The sequence below is a fragment of the Scyliorhinus torazame genome, chromosome 3, assembly GCF_047496885.1.
Source record: "Scyliorhinus torazame isolate Kashiwa2021f chromosome 3, sScyTor2.1, whole genome shotgun sequence".
NCBI lineage: Eukaryota > Metazoa > Chordata > Chondrichthyes > Carcharhiniformes > Scyliorhinidae > Scyliorhinus > Scyliorhinus torazame.
Genome location: NC_092709.1, coordinates 272,788,561 through 272,811,515, shown reverse-complemented (window position 1 = coordinate 272,811,515; position 22,955 = coordinate 272,788,561).

Sequence of the window (22,955 nt, the reverse complement as noted above, 5' to 3'; positions counted from 1 at the left end):
CCCCTTAATTGGAAAAAATGAATTGGGTACTCAAAATTTAAAAGAAAAAACAAATTTTAAATTTAAAAAAAAAATGTCATCACAGATTTCAAGCTAAAAGCTAAAACCTGTAATTTTTCTGTGGTGTAATCTTCCATGATTTGTGACCAGATTGTGTTTGGTGTGAATGAAAATAAGCTGAGGGAACAGTTGCTGAGGGAATCAGAGCTGTCTTTGGAACAAACAGTTAAGATTTGTCAGGCTCATCAGCTAGCAGCACAGCACTCTAAAATGTTTCTCAGTAATGGCGGCGTCTTCTTGGAGGAAAGCACTCTGGTTGCCGCCCTTTTTTCAATAAGGTGGGAACCTTCCAACAAAAGGCAGGAAGGTTCCTGAAGCTCCTCGTACACCAACAAACAGGTTAAATATCAGGACAAAGTATTTCTGTGTAAAAGATGTGGTCAATGGCACAAATTAAGGCAGTGTGCAGCGTTTGGCAAGTTCTGTTCCAGATGCAAAGAAAAAAATCACTTTGCTCAGAATTGTCATTATACGCTCAACCCCAGATCAGTCAGCACAGTTGAAGATACAGTCTCCAGTGATGAAACATTATTGTTTGGTGGAGTAAAAGCAGAGAAGAATTTTTTTTTGGAGACATCAAAAGATTCTCCAGCACTTAAAAAAATGAAAACTGATATTGTATTTAAAATAAATGTGGTTGATGAGGCCAAATGGCGGCTACATTTGAAGTGGATGGTATATTGGTCCAATTGAAGTTAGACACTGGTGCAAAAGCCAATTTGACGAGCATGACTGATTTTAAAAAATCTAAAAATTCAGCCGATCAGAAGAAATCACAAAATATCTTTGAGAGATTATAATGGTTCAAGCATTCAATGTTATGGTGCTTGTGACCTGAGTGTGGTGGTGAAGAACGCAGTTTATTCGTCTCATTCTGTATAGGGCTTGGATTCATTATTAGGTGATCAGTCCTGTGAAGAATTAAGCCTAGTGCAGTTGGTATATAGTATCCACAATGGGTTGGATCAACAGTCCAATCATTCGGAGACCTTTATCAGCAAATTCAGCGATGTGTTCACAGGTTTTGGTACACTTCCATTCACCTACAAAGTACAACTCAAAGATGATGCAAAACTTGAGATACAGCCACCACGAAGAGTACCTGCTCCTCTTCGGGGTCACCTCAAAAAAGTGCTAGACAGAATGACAAAATTAAAAGTAATCAGAAAGATAGAAGAAGCTACCGATTGGGTGAACTCCATGGTTTGTGTGAAGAAAAAGAGTGATGATATTCATATATGCATGGATACTAAAGTTCTTAATGAGAATATCAAAAGGGAACATTGCCAAATACCAACTCATGAGGAAGTCACATCTGAAATAGATGGGCCGAATGGCCTCCTTCTGCACTGTAAATTCTATGAAATTCTATGAAATGGCTCGTGCACAATCCTTTATGAAATTTGATGCATCTCAAGGTTTCTGGCAACTAAAGCTAGAGGAATAAAGTACAAAATACTGCACTTTTCATACACCATTTGGATGGTACTGCTTTCTGAGAATGCCGTTTGGCATAATTTTGTCATCAGAACTTTTTCACCATGCCATGGAGCACATAATTGAAGGCATCAAAGGTAGACATGTGTACATGGATGATATTAGCATTTGGGGCACAACCATAGAAGAGCACAATACAAAGTTTCTTAAATTTCTAACGAGCATCAGGAGAAATGGGCTGAAGCTCAACAAGTGAAAGTGTCAATTTGGAGTAACTAAGGTCACATTCCTAGGTGACAATCTCTCATCTCACAGTATTGAACCTGACAAGGACAAAATCCAAGCAAGCCTCAACATGCCAAAACCACACAGCAAGAAAGCCATCTTAAGGGTAATGGGTATGATCAATTTTATCGGGAAATTCATTCCAAACCTGTCAGTAAAAACAACACATCTACATGATCTCCTGCACAAGACAAAGGATTTCACTTGGACGGAACAACATGCGCAAGAATGGAAGAAGCTCAAGACTTCACGAACCGCCCCGCTAGTTCTCACATTTTTTGACCCATCTAAGCAGATTAAAGTGTGAACAGATGCGTCCAAAGATGGTCTAGGAGCAGTTCTTCTGCAGCTTGAGCATGTCGATTGGAACCAGTTGAGTATACATCACGATCCATGATAACGACAGAGCAAAGGTACGTTCAAATCAAAAAAGAATGCCTGGGTTTAGTTGTAGACTTAGAGAAATTCCACGTATGGGCTTCTAACTTTCACAGTTGAGACAGATCATTGTCCTTTGGTTAACATTATCAAGAAAAATCTGAACCAGATGTATCTGTGCATTCGGAGGTTGATGATGAAGTTACAATGCTATGACGTCAATCTCATCTACACACCAGGCAATTTTTGTTCTTAGCAGATGCAATATCGAGAGTGCCAATGCAAAATATTCGTAGTGAAATTGCTGCAGATGTAGATCTGCATGCCAATCTTATTTCCACACTACTAGATACAAAATTACATGAGATCCAAGTAGAGACCAGGAAGGATCAAACTCTTCAACAGGTGATGAGAAACATCAACTCACACAGGCCCAGAGGTCAATGTATGGAGATCCAGAATATACGATCTGAGCTCAGTATCATTAAAGGAGTGGTGCTTAGTTTGAACACTATATTTAAATCTCAATCCCTTCAGAAGGATGAACAAAAGAGGATACATGAAGGACATCTCGAGATTGAGAAATGTAAACAGAGAGCTCGTGACTCTGTTTACTGGTCAGATATAAACCAGGATATTAACAGCATGATCAATTGTTGTGACACATGGCAGATGCATAGCTGGAAGCAAACAAGAGAACCTATGCAAATATTTGATTTACTTGAGGCACCATGGCAGAAAGTAGCTGTAGAACATAGAACATAGAACATTACAGCGCAGTACAGGCCCTTCGGCCCTCAATGTTGCGCCAACCTGTGAAACCACTCTAAAGCCCATCTACACTGTTCCCTTATCATCCATATGTCTGTCCAATGACCATTTGAATGCCCTTAGTGTTGGCGAGTCCACTACTGTTGCAGGCAGGGCATTCCACGCCCTTACTACTCTCTGAGTAAAGAACCTACCTCTGACATCTGTCTTATATCTATCTCCCCTCAATTTAAAGCTATTTCCCCTTGTGCTAGACATCACCATCCGAGGAAAACGTCTCTCACTGTCCACCCTATCCAATCCTCTGATCATCTTGTATGCCTCAATTAAGTCACCTCTTAACCTTCTTCTCTCGAATGAAAACAACCTCAAGTCCCTCAGCCTTTCCTCATAAGATCTTCCCTCCATACCAGGTAACATCCTGATAAATCTCCTCTGCACCCTTTCCAATACTTCCACATCCTTCCTATAATGCGGCGACCCGAATTGCACGCAATACTCCAAATGTGGCCGCACCAGAGTTTTGTACAGCTGCAACATGACCTCATGGCTCCGAAACTCAATCCCTCTACCAATAAAAGCTAACACACCATACGCCTTCTTAACAACCCTTTCCACCTGGGTGGCAGCGTTCAGGGATCTATGTACATGGACACCGAGATCTCTCTGCTCATCCACACTGCCAAGAATCTTACCATTAGCCCAGTACTCTGGCTTCCTGTTATTCCTTCCAAAATGAATCACCTCACACTTTTCTGCATTAAACTCCATTTGCCACCTCTCAGCCCAGCGCTGCAGCTTATCTATGTCCCTCTGTAACTTGTAACATCCTTCCGCACTGTCCACAACTCCACCGACTTTAGTGTCATCTGCAAATTTACTCACCCATCCTTCTACGCCCTCCTCCAGGTCATTTATAAAAATGACAAACAGCAGTGGCCCCAAAACTGATCCTTGTGGTACACCACTAGTAACTGGACTCCAGACTGAACATTTCCCATCAACCACCACCCTTTATCTTCTTCCAGCTAGCCAATTTCTGAAACAAACTGCTAAATCAGCCTGAATCCCATGCCTCCGTATTTTCTGCAGTAGCCTACCATGGGGAACCTTATCAAACGCTTTACTGAAATCCATGTACACCACATCAACTGCTTTACCCTCATCCACCTGCTTGGTCACCTTCTCAAAGAACTCAATAAGGTTTGTGAGGCACGACCTACCCTTCACAAAACCGTGTTGACTATCTCTAATCAAATTATTCCTTTCCAGATGTTTATACATCCTATCTCTTATAAACTTTCCCAAGATTTTTCCCACAACAGAAGTAAGGCTCACTGGTCTATAGTTACCGGGGTTGTCTCTACTCCCCTTCTTGAACAAGGGGACAACATTTGATATCCTCCAGTCTTCTGGCACTATTCCTGTAGACAAAGATGACTTAAATATCAAAGCCAAAGGCTCAGCAATCTCCTCCCTAGCTTCCCAGAGAATCCTAGGATAAATCCCATCCGGCCCAGGAGACTTATCTATTTTCACACTTTCCAGAATTGCTGACACCTCCTCCTTATGAACCTCAAGCCTTTCTAGTCTAGTAGCCTGAATCTCAGTATTCTCCTCGACAACATTGTCTTTTTCCTGTGTGAATACTGACGAAAAATATTCATTTAGCACTTCTCCTATCTCCTCGGACTCCAAGCACAACTTCCCACTATTGTCCTTGACTGGCCCTACTCTTACCCTAGTCATTTGTTTATTCCTGACATATCTATAGAAAGCTTTAGGGTTATCCTTGATCCTACCTGCCAAAGTGTCTCATGTCCCCTCCTGGCTCTTCTTAGCTCTCTCTTTAGGTCCTTCCTAGCTAACGTGTAATACTCGAGCAGCCTAACTGAACCTTCATGTCTCATCTTTACATAAGCCTCCTTCTTCCTCTTGACAAGTGTTTCGACTGCTTTAGTAAACCACGGTTCCCTTGCTCGACCACTTCCTCCCTGCCTGACAGTTACATACTTATCAAGGACACGCAGTAGCTGTTCCTTGAACAAGCTCCTCATTTCCATTGTGCCCATCCCCTGCAGTTTTCCTCTCCATCCGATGCATCCTAAGTCTTGCCTCATCGCATCATAATTGTCTTTCCCCCAGATATAAATCTTGCCTTGCGGTATATACCTATCCCTTTCCATCACTAAAGTAAATCTAATTGTGGTCACTATCACCAAAGTGCTCACCTACCTCCAAATCTAACACCTGTCCTGGTTCATTACCCTGTACCAAATCCAATATGGCCTCGCCTCTCGTTGGCCTATCTACATACTGTGTCAGGAAACCCTCTTGCACACATTGGACAAAAACAGACCCATCTAAAGTCGTCGAACTATAACGTTTTCAGTCAATATATGGAAAGTTAAAGTCCCCCATAACAACTACCCTGTTACTTTCGCCCCTATCCAGAATCATCTTTGCAATCCTTTCCTCTACATTTCTGGAACTTTTCGGAGGCCTATGGATCGCTTCCACCTACGAGGGAAAGATTATTTGATGATCATAGACTATTTTTCAAACTATCCCGAATTGGCTGTACTCTCAATCTTAACGGCAAGTAGTGTAATATTGCATACCCAAGTCAATTTTTGCTAGACATGGAATTCATCAAGTCATCATGAGTGACAACAGTCTTCATTTTAGGTGTAAAGAGTGGAAACACTTTGCAATCATATATGATTTCAATCACGTCACGTCGAGTCCATTGTATCCTCAAACCAATGGAAAAGCCAACAAAGGTGCACATATTGTTAAACAATTGTTGAAGAAAGCAATGGACAGCAATCTGATCCTTATCTCACACTATTAAGTTACAGAGCTTCACCATTGTCACATGGTAGGTTGCCAGCAGAGTTACTCATGAATAGAAGGTTGTGTACCACACTTCCATACTTGGCAAAGGAGGAGACTGGAATGGTACTGCAGGAAATGCAAAACATTAAAGCAAAACAAAAGCAGTTCTATGATAAAGTGTCGAGAACCTTACCACCTCTGAGTAGTGATGACATTGTGAGAGTAGAAGATTTGGGCAATTGGTCAGGAAAAGCCATTGTACTTGAAGAAGTAGCACCTCACTCCTGCAATGTACAGACAGAGGATGGGTTGGTTTTAAGAAGAAATCGTCACGCACTCTTGAAAACCAGAGAATACTATCACAATAACGTGATGGATGACAAATCAACATCAGAATCAACATCAGCTGCAGTGTCAGATAGTTCAACAGTTCTTGAGCATGAGAATGTCATGGAGAACCTTGAATCTACAAGTTCTGAGCAGCAAGGTCAAAGTTTGAGAAGATCAACCAGAGTCAGAAGAAAACCCGATCGACTCATTTTGTAGATTTGGACTATTTATATATTATATGCTTGCTGTTATTGTATATATATATTTTTTTGTTAAACCAGTTTTAAAAATAAAAATGAAAATAGTGTTAGACTCACAGGCTAATGATATCAGATGTAAATATACTGATGATAATGTACTAATGTATTCCTTCAAAGGAAAGAGGATGTGGTGATATCATGGTTGTGTCATAATTCCCCGACTGACTACTAGAATTCTCATTAGTATATAAGTGAATGTTAGAGTCAGGTGACCTCAGACTGACTAGGAAGCTGGAAGAGAGAGGTTGCTTATGAATGTTAATACGATTATTCATCTGTTGTTTTGTATGTAGTTGGCCCACAGTTAATATTAATAAATCGTTTATAGCTTTAGCTACAGGTGTTCTTGTAAAATAAATCAGGACATCCGACAAGAACATAACAACCACCACCATCTGAGGGGCAATTAGGGATGGGCAATAAATATTGGTCTAACCAGCGACGCCCACATCCCGCAAATGAATTTTTGAAAAACGTTACAGCACACAGGCAAAGTAGAATGCAGCATTATTTAGGATAGTGGTTACATTGTTAGCTGATGACAAGCTGACTGCTCATTCAGCTGTTTACTAAAGTGGACAGTCTGGAATTATTTTCAACTTTATTTTTAAAGTATAACGTTTCTTAGTAGCTATTGCTGACTTGCTGCAAGGCTATCTTCTTCACGTGGACCTGTCAAAAATCAATGAACCATCAGTAGCCAATTGCAAATGAAGTTTACTTTTATGATTCAGGCCTTGTCATCATACTTGTTTTTTGATTTGATAGGGGAGTTGGTGACATAATGGCAACTGTGATGCAAGAATCTGGCAATGAAAGGGTTAACACTGTACTGGTACAGTGTGAAGTGAAGAAACATATGACCCATATCTAGAGGGCTGCCTTGCACTGGACTAAAACATATGTAGAGATGAGCATTGAAGCAGTTCCGTACACTGCACATGTATACATAGTTACTAGTAGTTATTAAATTATACAAGACTCAGAACATCTTTATGAGACCTACCGAATTATACATAGAATCTCACAGAAACTGGAAAATATATGTGAAACCTGTAAAATTTCAAAGAGCAACATTTTGACCTGACTAGGCGGTACGGTGGAACAGTGGTTAGCATTCTTGCCTCACAGCGCCAGGGACTCAGGTTCAATTCCGGCCTCGGGTGACTGTCTGTGTGGAGTTTGCACTTTCTCCCTGTGTCTGCATGGGTTTCCTTCAGGTGCTCTGTTTTTTTCCCCACAGTCCAAAGATGTGCAGATTAGGTGGATTGGCCATGCTAATTTGTCCCTTAGTGTCCAAAAGGTTAGGTGGGGTTACTGGGTTATGGGGTAGGGTCAGGTCGGGGCTTGGGCTTTTGGAAGGCTACTCTTTCCAACAGTTGGTGTAGACTCGATGGGCCAAATGGCCTTTTTCTGCACTGTAGAGATTCTATGATTCTGAAAGCACTAGAAAAGAAGACACACATGGATATTGCTTGTGAGAAGCTCCACAGAAAGATTGGAATCAGAAATGAACACATAGATAATAGAAATAAATAAAATAACATGACCACAGTCTGGAGGGCAGTTTTATACTGGACAGAGATGTGCGTACAGTAAAGCATGGAGACGTTATACGTATATATGTATATAGTTACTAGTAGTTAATAAATACTTATTGTTAAACTATAGTCTTATAGTCCTTTTGAACTACACACAACATTTTACAATGAATTAGTAATCCAGAGATCCAGGTTTATGTTCCAAGGAACATGGGTCCAAATCCCATTGTGATAGCTGGTGGAATTTAAATTCAACAAATAAAATCTGGAATTGAAAGTTCGACTCAACAATAGTGACCATGAAACAATTGTCAATTGTCATAAAAATCCACCTGCATCATCAAAGAACAAAGAACAAAGAAATGTACAGCACAGGAACAGGCCCTTCGGCCCTCCAAGCCCGTGCCGACCATACTGCCCGACTAAACTACAATCTTCTACACTTCCTGGGTCCGTATCCTTCTATTCCCATTCTATTCATATATTTGTCAAGATGCCCCTTAAATGTCCCTATCGTCCCTGCTTCCACTACCTCCTCCGGTAGCGAGTTCCAGGCACCCACTACCCTCTGCGTAAAAAACTTGCCTCGTACATCTACTCTAAACCTTGCCCCTCTCACCTTAAACCTATGCCCCCTAGTAATTGATCCCTCTACCCTGGGGAAAAGCCACTGACTATCCACTCTGTCTATGCCCCTCATAATTTTGTATACCTCTATCAGGTCGCCCCTCAACCTCCTTCGTTCCAGTGAGAACAAACCGAGTTTATTCAATCGCTCCTCATAGCTTATGCCCTCCATACCAGGCAACATTCTGGTAAATCTCTTCTGCACCCTCTCTAAAGCCTCCACATCCTTCTGGTAGTGTGGCGACCAGAATTGAACACTATACTCCAAGTGTGGCCTAAATAAGGTTCTATACAGCTGCAACATGACTTGCCAATTCTTATACTCAATGCCCCGGCCAATGAAGGCAAGCATGCCGTATGCCTTCTTGACTACCTTCTCCACCTGTGTTGCACCTTTCAATGACCTGTGGACCTGTACTCCTAGATCTCTTTGACTTTCAATACTCTTGAGGGTTCTACCATTCACTGTATATTCCCTACCTGCATTAGCCCTTCCAAAATGCATTACCTCACATTTGTCCGGATTAAACTCCATCTGCCATCTCTCCGCCCAAGTCTCCAGACAATCTAAATCCTGCTGTATCCTCAGACAGTCCTCATCGCTATCCGCAATTCCACCAACCTTTGTGTCGTCTGCAAACTTACTAATCAGACCAGTTACATTTTCCTCCAAATCATTTATATATACTACAAACAGCAAAGGTCCCAACACTGATCCCTGTGGAACACCACTGGTCACAGCCCTCCAATTAGAAAAGCATCCCTCCATTGCTACCCTCTGCCTTCTATGGCCTAGCCAGTTCTGTATCCACCTTGCCAGTTCACCCCTGATCCCGTGTGACTTCACCTTTTGTACTAGTCTACCATGAGGGACCTTGTCAAAGGCCTTACTGAAGTCCATATAGACAACATCTACTGCCCTACCTGCATCAATCATCTTAGTGACCTCCTCGAAAAACTCTATCAAGTTAGTGAGACACGACCTCCCCTTCACAAAACCGTGCTGCCTCTCACTAATACGTCCATTTGCTTCCAAATGGGAGTAGATCCTGTCTCGAAGAATTCTCTCCAGTAATTTCCCTACCACTGAAGTAAGGCTCACCGGCCTGTAGTTCCCGGGATTATCCTTGCTACCCTTCTTAAACAGAGGAACAACATTGGCTATTCTCCAGTCCTCCGGGACATCCCCTGAAGACAGCGAGGATCCAAAGATTTCTGTCAAGGCCTCAGCAATTTCCTCTCCAGCCTCCTTCAGTATTCTGGGGTAGATCCCATCAGGCCCTGGGGACTTATCTACCTTAATATTTTTTAAGACACCCAACACCTCGTCTTTTTGGATCACAATGTGACCCAGGCTATCTACACCCCCTTCTCCAGACTCAACATCTACCAATTCCTTCTCTTTGGTGAATACTGATGCAAAGTATTCATTTAGTACCTCGCCCATTTCCTCTGGCTCCGCACATAGATTCCCTTGCCTATCCTTCAGTGGGCCAACCCTTTCCCTGGCTACCCTCTTGCTTTTTATGTACGTGTAAAAAGCCTTGGGATTTTCCTTAACCCTATTTGCCAATGACTTTTCATGACCCCTTCTAGCCCTCCTGACTCCTTTCTTAAATTCCTTCCTACTTTCCTTATATGCCACACAGGCTTCGTCTGTTCCCAGCCTTTTAGCCCTGACAAATGCCTCCTTTTTCTTTTTGACGAGGCCTACAATATCACTCGTCATCCAAGGTTCCCGAAAATTGCCGTATTTATCTTTCTTCCTCACAGGAACATGCCTGTCCTGTATTCCTTTCAACTGACACTTGAAAGCCTCCCACATGTCAGATGTTGATTTGCCCTCAAACATCCGCCCCCAATCTATGTTCTTCAGTTCTCGCCTAATATTGTTATAATTAGCCTTCCCCCAATTTAGCACATTCATCCTCGGACCACTCTTATCCTTGTCCACCAGTACTTTAAAACTTACTGAATTGTGGTCACTGTTACCAAAATGCTCCCCTACTGAAACATCTACCACCTGGCCGGGCTCATTCCCCAATACCAGGTCCAGTACCGCCCCTTCCCTAGTTGGACTGTTTACATATTGTTTTAAGAAGCCCTCCTGGATGTTCCTTACAAACTCCGCCCCGTCTAAGCCCCTGGCACTAAGTGAGTCCCAGTCAATATTGGGGAAGTTGAAGTCTCCCATCACCACAACCCTGTTGTTTTTACTCTTTTCCAAAATCTGTCTACCTATCTGCTCCTCTATCTCCCGCTGGCTGTTGGGAGGCCTGTAGTATACCCCCAACATTGTGACTGCACCCTTCTTATTCCTGATCTCTACCCATATAGCCTCACTGCCCTCTGAGGTGTCCTCTCGCAGTATAGCTGTGATATTCTCCCGAACAAGTAGCGCAACTCCGCCTCCCCTTTTACATCCCCCTCTATCCCGCCTGAAACATCTAAATCCTGGAACGTTTAGCTGCCAATCCTGCCCTTCCCTCAACCAGGTCTCTGTAATGGCAACAACATCATAGTTCCAAGTAGTAATCCAAGCTCTAAGTTCATCTGCCTTACCCGTAATGCTCCTTGCACTAAAACATATGCACTTCAGGCCACCAGACCCGCTGTGTTCAGCAACTTCTCCCCGTCTGCTCTGCCTCAGAGCCACACTGTCCCTATTCCCTAGTTCTCCCTCAATGCTCTCACCTTCTGACCTATTGCTCCCGTGCCCACCCCCCTGCCATACTAGTTTAAACCCTCCCGTGTGACACTAGCAAACCTCGCGGCCAGGATATTTATGCCTCTCCGGTTTAGATGCAACCCGTCCATCTTATACAGGTCACACCTGCCCCGGAAGAGCTCCCAGTGGTCCAGATAACGGAAACCCTCCCTCCTACACCAGCTGTTTAGCCACGTGTTTGTCTGCTCTATCTTCCTATTTCTAGCCTCACTGGCACGTGGCACAGGAAGTAATCCCGAGATTACAACCCTCGAGGTCCTGTCTTTTAACTTTCTGCCTAGCTCCCTGAACTCCTGCTGCAGGACCTCATGCCCCTTCCTGCCTATGTCGTTAGTACCAATATGTACAACGACCTCTGCCTGTTTGCCCTCCCCCTTCAGGATTCCCTCTACCCGTTCGGAGACATCCTGGACCCTGGCACCAGGGAGGCAACATACCATCCTGGAGTCTCTTTCACGTCCACAGAAGCGCCTATCTGTGCCCCTGACTATAGAGTCCCCTATCACTAGTACTCTTCTGCGCTTTGACCCTCCCTTCTGAACATCAGCGCCAGCCGTGGTGCCACTGCTCTGGCTGCTGCTGTTTTCCCCTGATAGGCTATCCCCCCCGACAGTATCCAAAGGGGTATATCTGTTTGAGAGGGGGACAACCACAGGGGATTCCTGCACTGACTGCCTGCCCTTTCTGGTGGTCACCCATTTCTCTGCCTGCACCTTGGGTGTGACCACATTTACATAACTGCGATCTATGACGCTTTCCGCCACCTGCATGCTCCTAAGTGCATCCAATTGCTGCTCCAACCGAACCATGCGGTCTGTGAGGAGCTGCAGTTGGGTACACTTTCTGCAGATGAAGCCATCCGGGACGCTGGAAGCCTCCCGGACCTGCCACATCTCACAGTCAGAGCACAGCACCCCTCTAACTGACATTGCGTCAATTAATTAAAATTAAAATTTGTCTTTTTTTTAAAAAAATACTTTTTTTTAAAATTGCAAAGTTACTGTCAACTATCTGTTTCCTAGCACTAGATTTCTAATAGAAATGCGATAGCTAACTATAATACTCTCCGATCTCTGGCTTAGATATCCTCTAAATTATAATTAAGTTACTATGTTTAATTAGTTCCCAAATACTCAAATTTTTTTAAAATTTAGGTTAGAATCCCAACCAGCCACTCAGGTCACAGCTTTTCTGTGATGTCACTTCAGTTTCCCCCCGACACACAATTTGAAAAAAGGTATAAAAGTAAAAATCACTTACTTACCTTCTTACCTTCTGAGTGTCTGAGATGTTCTCAGGTTCTCTCGCTGACAGAGACTGCTCCTCCACCTCCGATCCTTGACCTGCACAATGCTAATAATATAATAATATAATATGGCACTTACCTTACACCAATGGGTCTTATTATTAGGTTAGGGGAGGAGGGCGGGTGGGAGACACTACACGTGTAGTGTCTCGGGTTTCCTCTCCACCAGAATTTATTGGTTGGGGGGGGGGGGGGGACTTGCCAGAGGTCGAACTTCCGGTTCCCGCCTTATATAAAAACAAATAAAACAGAAAAGAAGAACAGACACGGGACCAGGCAAGGTTTTTAAATACACTACTCATCTCCCAGAGGGCCCCTGCGCACCGCTGCCGCCGAAATCCAAAGGGCTGCTCCTGTAAAGGTAAGGTTTTTAAATACACTACTCACCTCCCAGAGGGCCCCTGCGCACCGCTGCCGCCGAAATCCAAAGGGCTGCTCCTGTAAAGGTAAGGTTTTTAAATACACTACTCACCTCCCAGAGGTCATCAATGTCATTTTGGGAAGGAAATATGACATCCTTACCCTGTCTGGTGTGATGAATATCACGTTCGCCGCAGAATTCAGTTTGAAATAAGGCAAATGAAATTAATGCGATCAGTATTTTAATTCAAAATGGAATAAAACCACTTCAGCTAAAGGTCATCCAGAAGTCGCCATTTGAAGGGAGAAACTCCTAGCTGACTTCAAGGATCATTAATACATTCCAAACAAATACAGGATAAGGAAATCCTTGCATTGACACACCGTAAATTCTCGAGATCATTCCCCGACACCTATAATTATTCAAACCATGAGGACAGGAACATTATTCAGATAAACAATGCACAAATCCTTCCTTAACTACATAACTCGTGACACTTAGAATAACACCCTCAAAAAAGTGTCTGTTTGACAATCTATATATATAAGAAACATGGCAACATTGAAAAGAGACAGATCTCTATACGAGTCCCTCTTCGCTAATATATCTTAAGACACCTGACATTCACAGAGATACTAAGATCATTAAAACATATATTGATGATAATACATCAAATTAGCCATTTGGCAATAGGCAATTTAACCAACAATAAGTGATAAGGTAACAGAAACAGTCCTTGAATGATTAGAAGATTTTCTGTATAAAAAGAGGGGCATTTTGGCAGAGAGGTACCTTCTCACTCCCCTGTGGGAGTGTGGGTCAAAGCTCTGTTCTTCAAGCTTGCCTCGTCAAACAAAGACCATCATGGTTCTGTAAGTATGTTTCTGTTAAACTTCTTAGAAATGTATCAGAAATTGATAGGAGATACTTTAGGATTTTCCATGTTTTAGATATCTCAATCTCTTAAGAGAAGTTAGTGTGTTAGCAGATAACAAAGGACTGTTAACGGGTTTTATATCATTAGCCGATAACAAAGGACTGTTAACGGGTTTTTATATTATTAACAGATAACTAAAGACTGTTAATCAATTTCTCTTTTTAACACTGCAATTCAGTGTGTATAAATTCAGAGTGCTTTACAATAAAAATACTTTTATTAAAAATTATGCTTACTCTCAAAGTGTAAAATCCTAGACACTCATTTAGGAAGTCTTAAGTGACTAGGACCCACGACGACAGAGATAATGACGTAGTTATGAGTGACGCATCTGAACTTTTCCCATAAAAAGTAACTGAGATCCTGTTTAACTGTCTGAGACCCGGAAAAGCATTCTCCCTTCGTGAGTCTTAGCAGAGAAACGGATTTCCCTCTTTTGGTGGGTTAACGTAGAGCATAGGTTAATAATAAAATATTATCAGGTCTGGAATAACCTAAATCCTTCACACTGGCCTACATGTGGCTCGAGCTTCTCAGCAATATGGCTGACTCTTAACTATCCTCTGAAATTACCAAGTAAGCCATTCAGTTCAAGGGCAATTAGGGATCGGTAACAAATGTTGGCTTTGTTGGCAATGCCCACATCCCATGAAATAATTTTTAAAATGAGCCGGCTGAATATGTTTTGAAATGAAACCAAAACATGACATGAGTAAAATAGAATGCAATAACCGTCATTCGCCAGCCATGGTGTATGATGTGAGTAAATGGACTGAAAATCATGGGTTATGTGTATTCATTTATATGAATCCCAGCTTCTCTCGGCATACACCATTCATGTGTCTGATTTCAGATGAGTTAAATTGTTGCAGTATCCTTTATGGGAGCAAATCTGCCATCCTTACCTGGTCTGGTCTGCATGTGACACCAGACCCACACAGCGATGCTGTTGACTCTTAATTGTCCCCTGCTGAAATGGCCTAGCAAGCCACTCAATTCAAGGGTAATGAAGGACTTGGGTAACGAATGCTGACATAGCCAGTGACTGCCACATCCCAAGAATAAATTTTAAAACGTGGACAGCAACATGCTGGGAACAGGCTGCAAACCTCCCGCAAATCCTAAACTCCCATCAGCACTATTCCTACCAGGTTGAAGGTGAGTTATGATTCCTTCTTTAGGTTTCCCTCCCCAGAAGGGAAAAGTTTGTCCATGTGTGCGTTGAATCCTTGCTACGTAAACAGCAGTTCTTCATGAGTGAGATGATGAGAAATGCAACTCAGCAGCAATGTCTTCCTGACTATGGAATAGATATACATAATACTCCATCAGAAGCTGGTTCAGCAAGTTGGAGTTGCAGAATTCTAGCTGCTTGCCCCGTTGCAATCCAATTATGGTGGGCACTGAACCCGAGATATGAGTGCATGTTTTTATCATCTGTTCAAATTACTTGCTAAGCTACAGTGATATAATGAGACCAGCTAACCACAGAGGATAACATGCTTTAGACTGGCACCTAAGGGCTCTATTATTCAAATATTTCAATTACTTTCAAATTGCATTTGCCCACTCAGGAACCATCAAGTTGTGCACTACCAACCTTAATATTATTTTTTTCATTTTTTTCTCTGAGTTCAATTCACTTCAGTGGTAGTAGTTCCAACAATTGTATGTGCATTCAAATGAGAAAATCTGAAGCTAATGGGACTCCATTGTTGAACATATAGCTACATGGCTACTCTACCATCAAGAGCAGTCCATGCGGAATCTGTTGGCTTATTTAAAAGGAAGTTAGTGAATTCCTGCTTGCGATGAGGTGATTGGATCCAACTTTGGTCAGGTATGAGTTAGAAATGTAAATTATAGAATCATAAGTTATAGCTCAGGGTGCAATCTTAAGTCTTTGGGGGATTTTATTTTTGATTTATTTATTTTTAAAATTTAGATTATCCAATTCATTTTTTCCAATTAATGGGCAATTTGGCAAGGTCAATCCGCCTACCCTGCGCAGCTTTGGGTTGTGGGGGCGAAACCCACCCAAACACGGGGAGAATGTGCGAACTGCACACAGACAGTGACCCAGAACCGGGATCGAACCTGGGACCTCGGCGCCGTGAGGCATCAATGCTAACCACCGCCACTGTGCTGTCCTTACGGGATTTTATTTTAGTGCAGAATATTCTAGAGCCAACAAGGAGCAGACTGTTGTAGTCCTGGTAATGAGCAATGAGACAGGATTAATTAATAAACTCATGATTAAACAAAAATTGGTTGAAAATCAAAGGGTGATTGGGAGGGAGGATCTTTAAAAAAAATCACCGTCGCTAGGAAAAAGGTGTTGTGAAAACTGTTAGACCTAAAGGTTGACAAGATCGCAGGACTAGATGGACTGCATCCTAGGGTTTTAAAAGCTGTGGCTGCAGAGTTAGTAGATGCATTGGTTATAATCTTCCAAAATTCCTTACATTCTGGAAGGGTTTCAGTCAATTAGAAAATAGTTAATACAACACCTTTATTCAAGAAAGGAGGGAGACAGAAAGCAGGAAACTACAACACAACAAGGTTCCCTCGACAACACTTCCAAACCCACAACCTCTACCACCTAAAAAGACAAGAACAGGTGAGACTGAAAGAAGACAACACACACTCACCTGATGAAGGTGCTGCGCTCCGACAGCTAGTGATTCCAAACAAACATGTTCGACTTTAACTGTTGCAAAACTTCTTACTGTGATTTTATTGAAACAGGAAAGATCCTGAGGAAACTAGATTTGTAGATACTAGGAAGATATTTACACTTGTGGGCAAGGCGAGCGCCAGGGGAAATGATTTAAGAATAAGAAGCCTCCCTTTAAAGACTGCGATCAGGAGAATTTTATTCTCTCAGATGGTTGTTAGTTCATGAAATTCTCTTGCCCAGGTAGCAATGGAATCTGGGCCATTGAATTTATCCAAGGCAGAGTTAGATAGCTTTTTCTTGGACAAGGGAGTCAAGGATTATGTGGGGAAGACAGGTAGGTGGAACTGAGGCCACAATCAGACCAGCGATGATCTTCGAATGGTGGAGCAGGTTGTAAGGGCTGAATGGTCTTTTCCTGTTCCTCAGCCCAAATTTCCTCCATTCTTCTGTAGAAATAGACCTGTGTTATTTTATGGTGTAGTCCAAGGTTTCTCAAACTGGGTGCTGCAGAGCTGGGGCAGGCGTGATGGGCCAAATGGGCTCCTTCTGTGCTGCAAAAGAAACAGACTCCTCGGGGGCTCCACATTTGTTCCAGTCCCAAGGGGGGAGGCTGGGTGGTGAGAGGAGTCGGGGAGAATTGAGAGAAGCTGGGGACAAGCTGTCCTAAAGAGGTCGGGGCCAGTGAGGGGCTTCAAGATAAGCGTGGGCCGTGGGGGTCTGAGAAAAGCTGGGAAAAATGTGTCTTGGAGGAGCCGAATCCACGGGGGTCCGAGTGGATCCGGGCCCACTCGAGACCAAGAGGAAGATGAGTAGGTATGAGGGGTGGTTGAGAGTGTCGGAGAGAGTTTGGGTGTGAGTGAGGGTGTGGGTGAGAGTGTGGGTGAGAGTGTGGGTGAGAGTGTGGATGAGGGTGAGAGTGTGGGTGAGGGTGTGAGTAAGGATATGGGTGAGAGTGTAGGTGAGGGTGAGAGTGTGGGTGAGAGTGCGGGTGAGAGTGTGGGTGAGAGTATGGGTGAGAGTGTAGATGAGGGTGACAGTGTGGGAGAGAGTGTGGGTGAGGGTGTGAGTGAGGATATTGGTGAGAGTGTAGGTGAGGGTGAGAGTGTGGGTGAGAGTGTGGGTGAGGGTGTGAGTGAGGATATGGGCGAGAGTGTAGGTGAGGGTGAGAGTGTGGGTGAGAGTGTGGGTGAGGGTGTGAGTGAGGATATGGGTGAGAGTGTACGTGAGGATGTGGGTGAGGGTGAGAGTTTGGGTGTGAGTGAGTGTTTGGGTGAGAGTGTGGGTGAGGATGTGGGTGAGGGTGAGAGTTTGGGTGTGAGTGAGTGTTTGGGTGAGAGTGTGGGTGAGGATGTGGGTGAGGGTGAGAGTTTGGGTGTGAGTGAGTGTTTGGGTGAGAGTGTGGGGGAGGATGTCGGTGAGAGTGGGTGTGGGGGAGGAATGGCAGTTGGTAAGGGTGTATGTGTAAGTGGGTCCTCCTTTAGAAAATGACAAAAAGAAATTTGTTGTGTAACAGAACTTTTTATTCTCGGAAATGTATATGTATAAGATATAGAAACATCTTTTAAGTTTGGATTTGTATGTTTGTACCTATTGCGCAATAATAATCTATTTTTGTGGTCTAATTTTTCAATGTACTAAGAATGTTTCTCAAGGGTTCCTTCAGTACTCCTGGGAGGTCAAAAGGGTTCTATGGTTGGAAAAATTTGGGAAACCCTGTTGAAATCTATGGCTCTGTCAGTTTCTCTTTCGCGCTTGAACCAGCAGGTTCTGGGTTCAAGTCCTCCTACTCAAGGGCAAATCTAGTACAGTACAGTAATGAGAAAATGTATGTTGTCTTTCAGATTAAACATTAGAATTAAGTCCCATCTGCCTCTCAGGTGGACAAAAATGATTTCAGCCCACTATTCTGAAGAGGTGGGAATAAGAATCAATGTGGACGTGCTCAATTTCCTCAGTTTCCTGAGAAAGTATAGTGCTGTTGTGCTTTCTTGGTCGTAGCATCGACGTGGGGGGACCAGGACAGATTGTTGGTGATGTGCACATCTAGGAATTTGAAGCTGTCAGCCATCTCCACCTCAGCACCATTGATGCAGACAGGGGTGTGTACGATACTTTGCGTCCTGAAGTCAATGACCAGCTCCTTAATTTTGCTGATGTTGAGGGAAAGATTGTTGTCACAACACCATGCCACTATGTTCTCTATCTTCCTACTGTACTCTACGGTTGTGTCATCAGAAAACGTGTGGATGGAGATGGTGATAAATATTGCCACACAGTTGTGTGTGTATAAGGAGTATAGCAGGTGTCGGAGTACGCAGCCTTGCATGGCCCTGTATTGAAGACGATCGTGCAGGAGGTATTGTTGTTTATCCTTACTGTAAGAAGTTCTACAACACCAGGTTAAAGTCCAACAGGTTTGTTTCGATGTCACTAGCTTTCGGAGCGCTGCTTCTTCCTCAGGTGAATTATCCTTACTGATTGCGGTCTATGGTTCAGGAAGTCGAGAATCCTGTTGCAGAGGGAGAAACCATGTCCTAGGTTTTGGAGTTTTGATATGAGCTTGGCTGGGATAATGGTGTTGAAGGCAGAGCGGTATTCAATGAATAGGAGTCTGGCCTAGGAGTCCCTGATGTCAAGATGCTCCAGGGATGAGTATAGAGCGTTTGCTGTGGACCGGTTGTGGCGGTATGCAAATTACAGTGGATCAAGGCATTTTGCAATGATGGAGTTGATGTGGCTCATGACCATCCTCTCGAAGCACTTCTTGATGATAGATGTCAAGGACACCAGGCGGCTATCATTGAGGCACGTTGCCTTGTTCCTCTTTGGTAACAGTATGATGGTGGTCTTCTTGAATTGGGTGGGAACTCAGAAAGGAGTAGGGAGAGAGTGTAGATGTCCGCAAACACACCTGCCAGTTGGTCCGCGCAGGATCTGAGTGCACGACCTGGGACTCCGTCAGCTTTCTGAGGGTACATTTCTGACTGACTGTGGAAGCTGTGACGGTAGGTATAGGTGTGCCCGAGGCTGCTGGGGCAGTTAACAATAGGTTGCTGGTTTCCTGCTTGAAATGAGCATGGAATGCATTGAGTCCATCGGGGAGAGGTGCGCTGCTGCTGGAGATTCTACTCAGCCTTGATTTGTAACAGTTATGTTGTTTAAGCCTTGCCACAACCGACGAGAGTCCGTGTCTGTGACTCTAGCTCAGTCTGGTATTGTCTCTTGACATCCCTGATAGCTTTTCAGTGGTTGTACCTGGATTTCTTGTATAGGTCAGGGTCGCCTATCTTGAACGTCTTAGACCTGGCCTTCAGTAGGGAGTGAATTTCCCGATTAAACCATGGTTTCCGGTTGGGGAACGTACGTACTACTTTCTATGGCATACAATCACACACTTGCTGATGAAGTCGATGATGGTGGTGGCATACTCGTTTAGTTTGACCGCCGAGTTCTTGAATATGGACCAGTCCTGACTCCAAGCAGTCGCATAGGAGCTCTTCTGTTGCCTCGGACCAGCTTTGCACGACCTTCTTAACCAGATTCTTCCGCTTAAGTTTCTGCTTGGATGCCAGGAGAAAGAGCACCGTCTAATGATCCGATGTTCTGAAGTGCAGTCAGGGGGATGGATTAGTAGGCACTCTTGATGTTTGTGTTCAGATGATTATCACATTGCTGCTTGTTGGAGCTTGTTATGTGCAAAATGGCTGCCTTGGTTCCAACATTATAGCAATGCCAACTGTAAAAGTATTTTGGAACATGGTTGATTGTGAAAGGCATTATCTAAATGCAAGTCTTTCTTTTTTTTGGTGGAACTAACTAATTAATCACACTTCCCTTCTATTTCTTCATAGCACAGTTCAAAAAAATCCTTAATGTATTTGCGAATTTCTTCTCGAATCTTACAATTAAATCTGCATCACCACCTTTTCGAGCAGTGCATTCCAAATCAAAACAACTCACAAAGTAAAAAAAAATGTTTCTATGGCTGTCCTTGTTTGTTTTTGCCAACCGCCTTGAACCTGTGTCCCTTTATTACCAACTCTTCTGTCAGTGGAAATAGTTTAGTATTCTTTACCGCAATAGAACCATGTGTAATTTTGAACACCTCTAACTTCCTCATAGTTTATTCTTCAAAGCCAAATTTTTAATAGCATTCTCAATCTGATGTACCATCTTAAAAAATTTCTCCACAGGTCCCTCTGTTCTGCAAACACTTTAAAATTGTTCTATAATGGGCAAAATCTTTCGGCTGTTCATGCCGGCGGGATCCTCTGGTGCCGTCGACAGTGCACCCCCACCACGGGTTTCACAATGGTGTGGTGTGGATTCAATAGGAAATCCCATTGACAGCAGTGCGATCAGGACGTCCCACCACTGGCCAACGGCGGGCAGTCTCCTGGGGCCGCGAAACACGTTGTGGGGAGGCCAGAGAATCTGGCCCAATATTTCTCATCACTTCTCGTTGGTCTTTCTACCAGAACACATTACTTTACCCTCCCCTGCATTAAATTACATCTGACAAGTGTTTGCCCATCTCACTAATCTGTATATGTCCTCCTGAAGTTTGTTGTTATCTTCCTCAAATTATTCTATATTTACAAGTTTTGTGTCATCTGTAAACTTTACGATGAAACGTTGTGTACCCCCAATTAAGGTTGCGAACATATGTCAAAAAGACAAGTCGCCCTAATTGTTATATTACGTTTTGTAATATCTTGTTACTCATTTGCTTTCTGCCAGAATGGTTGTATGCTTGATGTTCAGTAACACTCAAAATCTTCAAATATCTAAATACTGTTTATTGAGTAACGATGATAAATTAACGATGAGTTTTTTCACTCTTCAATGACTATAACTATAGATTAAATTAATAAGATTAAATATATATAATGATGATTAACTACACCTGCACACTAAGCTATCTCTCTCTAACTGTTCACTAGTCACTCCAAACTCGAGGAGGTGGGAACTCTGTCTGAGTTTACCTTTAACACCGGTATCTAGTGGTAATCTAGCACTTGCTTATGGATGTTAACCGTTTAAATACATTCAGATATACAGATAACTACACTAATGTCAAACTCTTAGAACTACTAATGCATGCTTCTCTTCAGTCTCAAAGACGTAAGAAAACTACCATTCACAACTATGCTTTGCTTTGTGACCCTCAGCTAATTTTATATCCAAACTGTCACTGTCTCTTTAATCCCATGTGCTTTAATTTTTCTAACAAGTCTATTATACTGTATGTAAAATGCCTTTTGAAAGTACACTTGCACAACATCAACACCACTATCTTCATCAACTTCCTCATTACTTCATCAAAGAACTCAAGTTAGTCAAGCACAATTTCCGTTTAACAAACCCATGCTGACTTTTATTAGTTCACACTTGCCCAAATGCCCAGCAGCTTTGTCGAGGATTATTACCTCATAATGAATTATACTTATTAAGTTGTAAGAACTGAACAGAAACTTTAAATCATTGTATATAAAGGAACTTATTATCCATAACCATCATTTTGCATTTCAAAATTAATCCCATTATTTCTTATATTAAAATATTTTCTACTGTGTCATAATCCTTGTGCAATTTTGCTCTGCAATACCAAAGTTTCTGATTGGAGTTCAGTTAAAATCCCATATTTAGAAAAAAAGATGTTTCCAAATTAAGCGAGATTAATTTAACACCTAGGGATATATTACTTTGTTAAAGATGTTATATAAATGCAAATTGATGTTGTAAATCCTTAACAGTAATGACAAAAGCTAGAAATAAAGTCACCTCAATATTGGAATACTTGGTATCCTTCAATTTCGCAACATATTTTTCAACTGAACTAAATGCAAATAGATGTTGTATACTGAGTTTATCTGGTGGCAGATTGCAAGCAGTGCTTAAAGTAAACTCTCTCAAATGAAATATATATTTGTTGTATTTGCTGCTGAAATAGGCTCAGAGTTTGTGCTTTGGTGCTTAGTGAAATGAACGGCTCTCATTTGTAGGTTCATATTTCTATAAAATTGTGGGTTGCACAGACAGTGGAGCAGATTGAAAGCAGTGGAGTGGGCACTAAGCTTAATGAGTTTGCAAAGGAATTGAGCAATGTGGAACTCAGCCAGTCACTAGCAAGCTACTCACCGCTGCTGACCCAGCAGCTGCATACCTAACTTAAGAACTCAAATTCTGAGTAAAATCTGGCACCAGAAACCATTTCTGCTTGACAACTTGGAGATTCATATCAGTTTCATATCAGCTGTTAGAAGAAATTTGGGATTTAATGGGAAAAATATATTTTGCAAAGAGAAGCTAAATAAAATATAATCTTGGATAAAAGCAAATTACTGCGGATGCTGGAATCTGAAACGAAAGAGAAAATGCTGGAAAATCTCAGGAAGTCTGGCAGCATCTGTAGG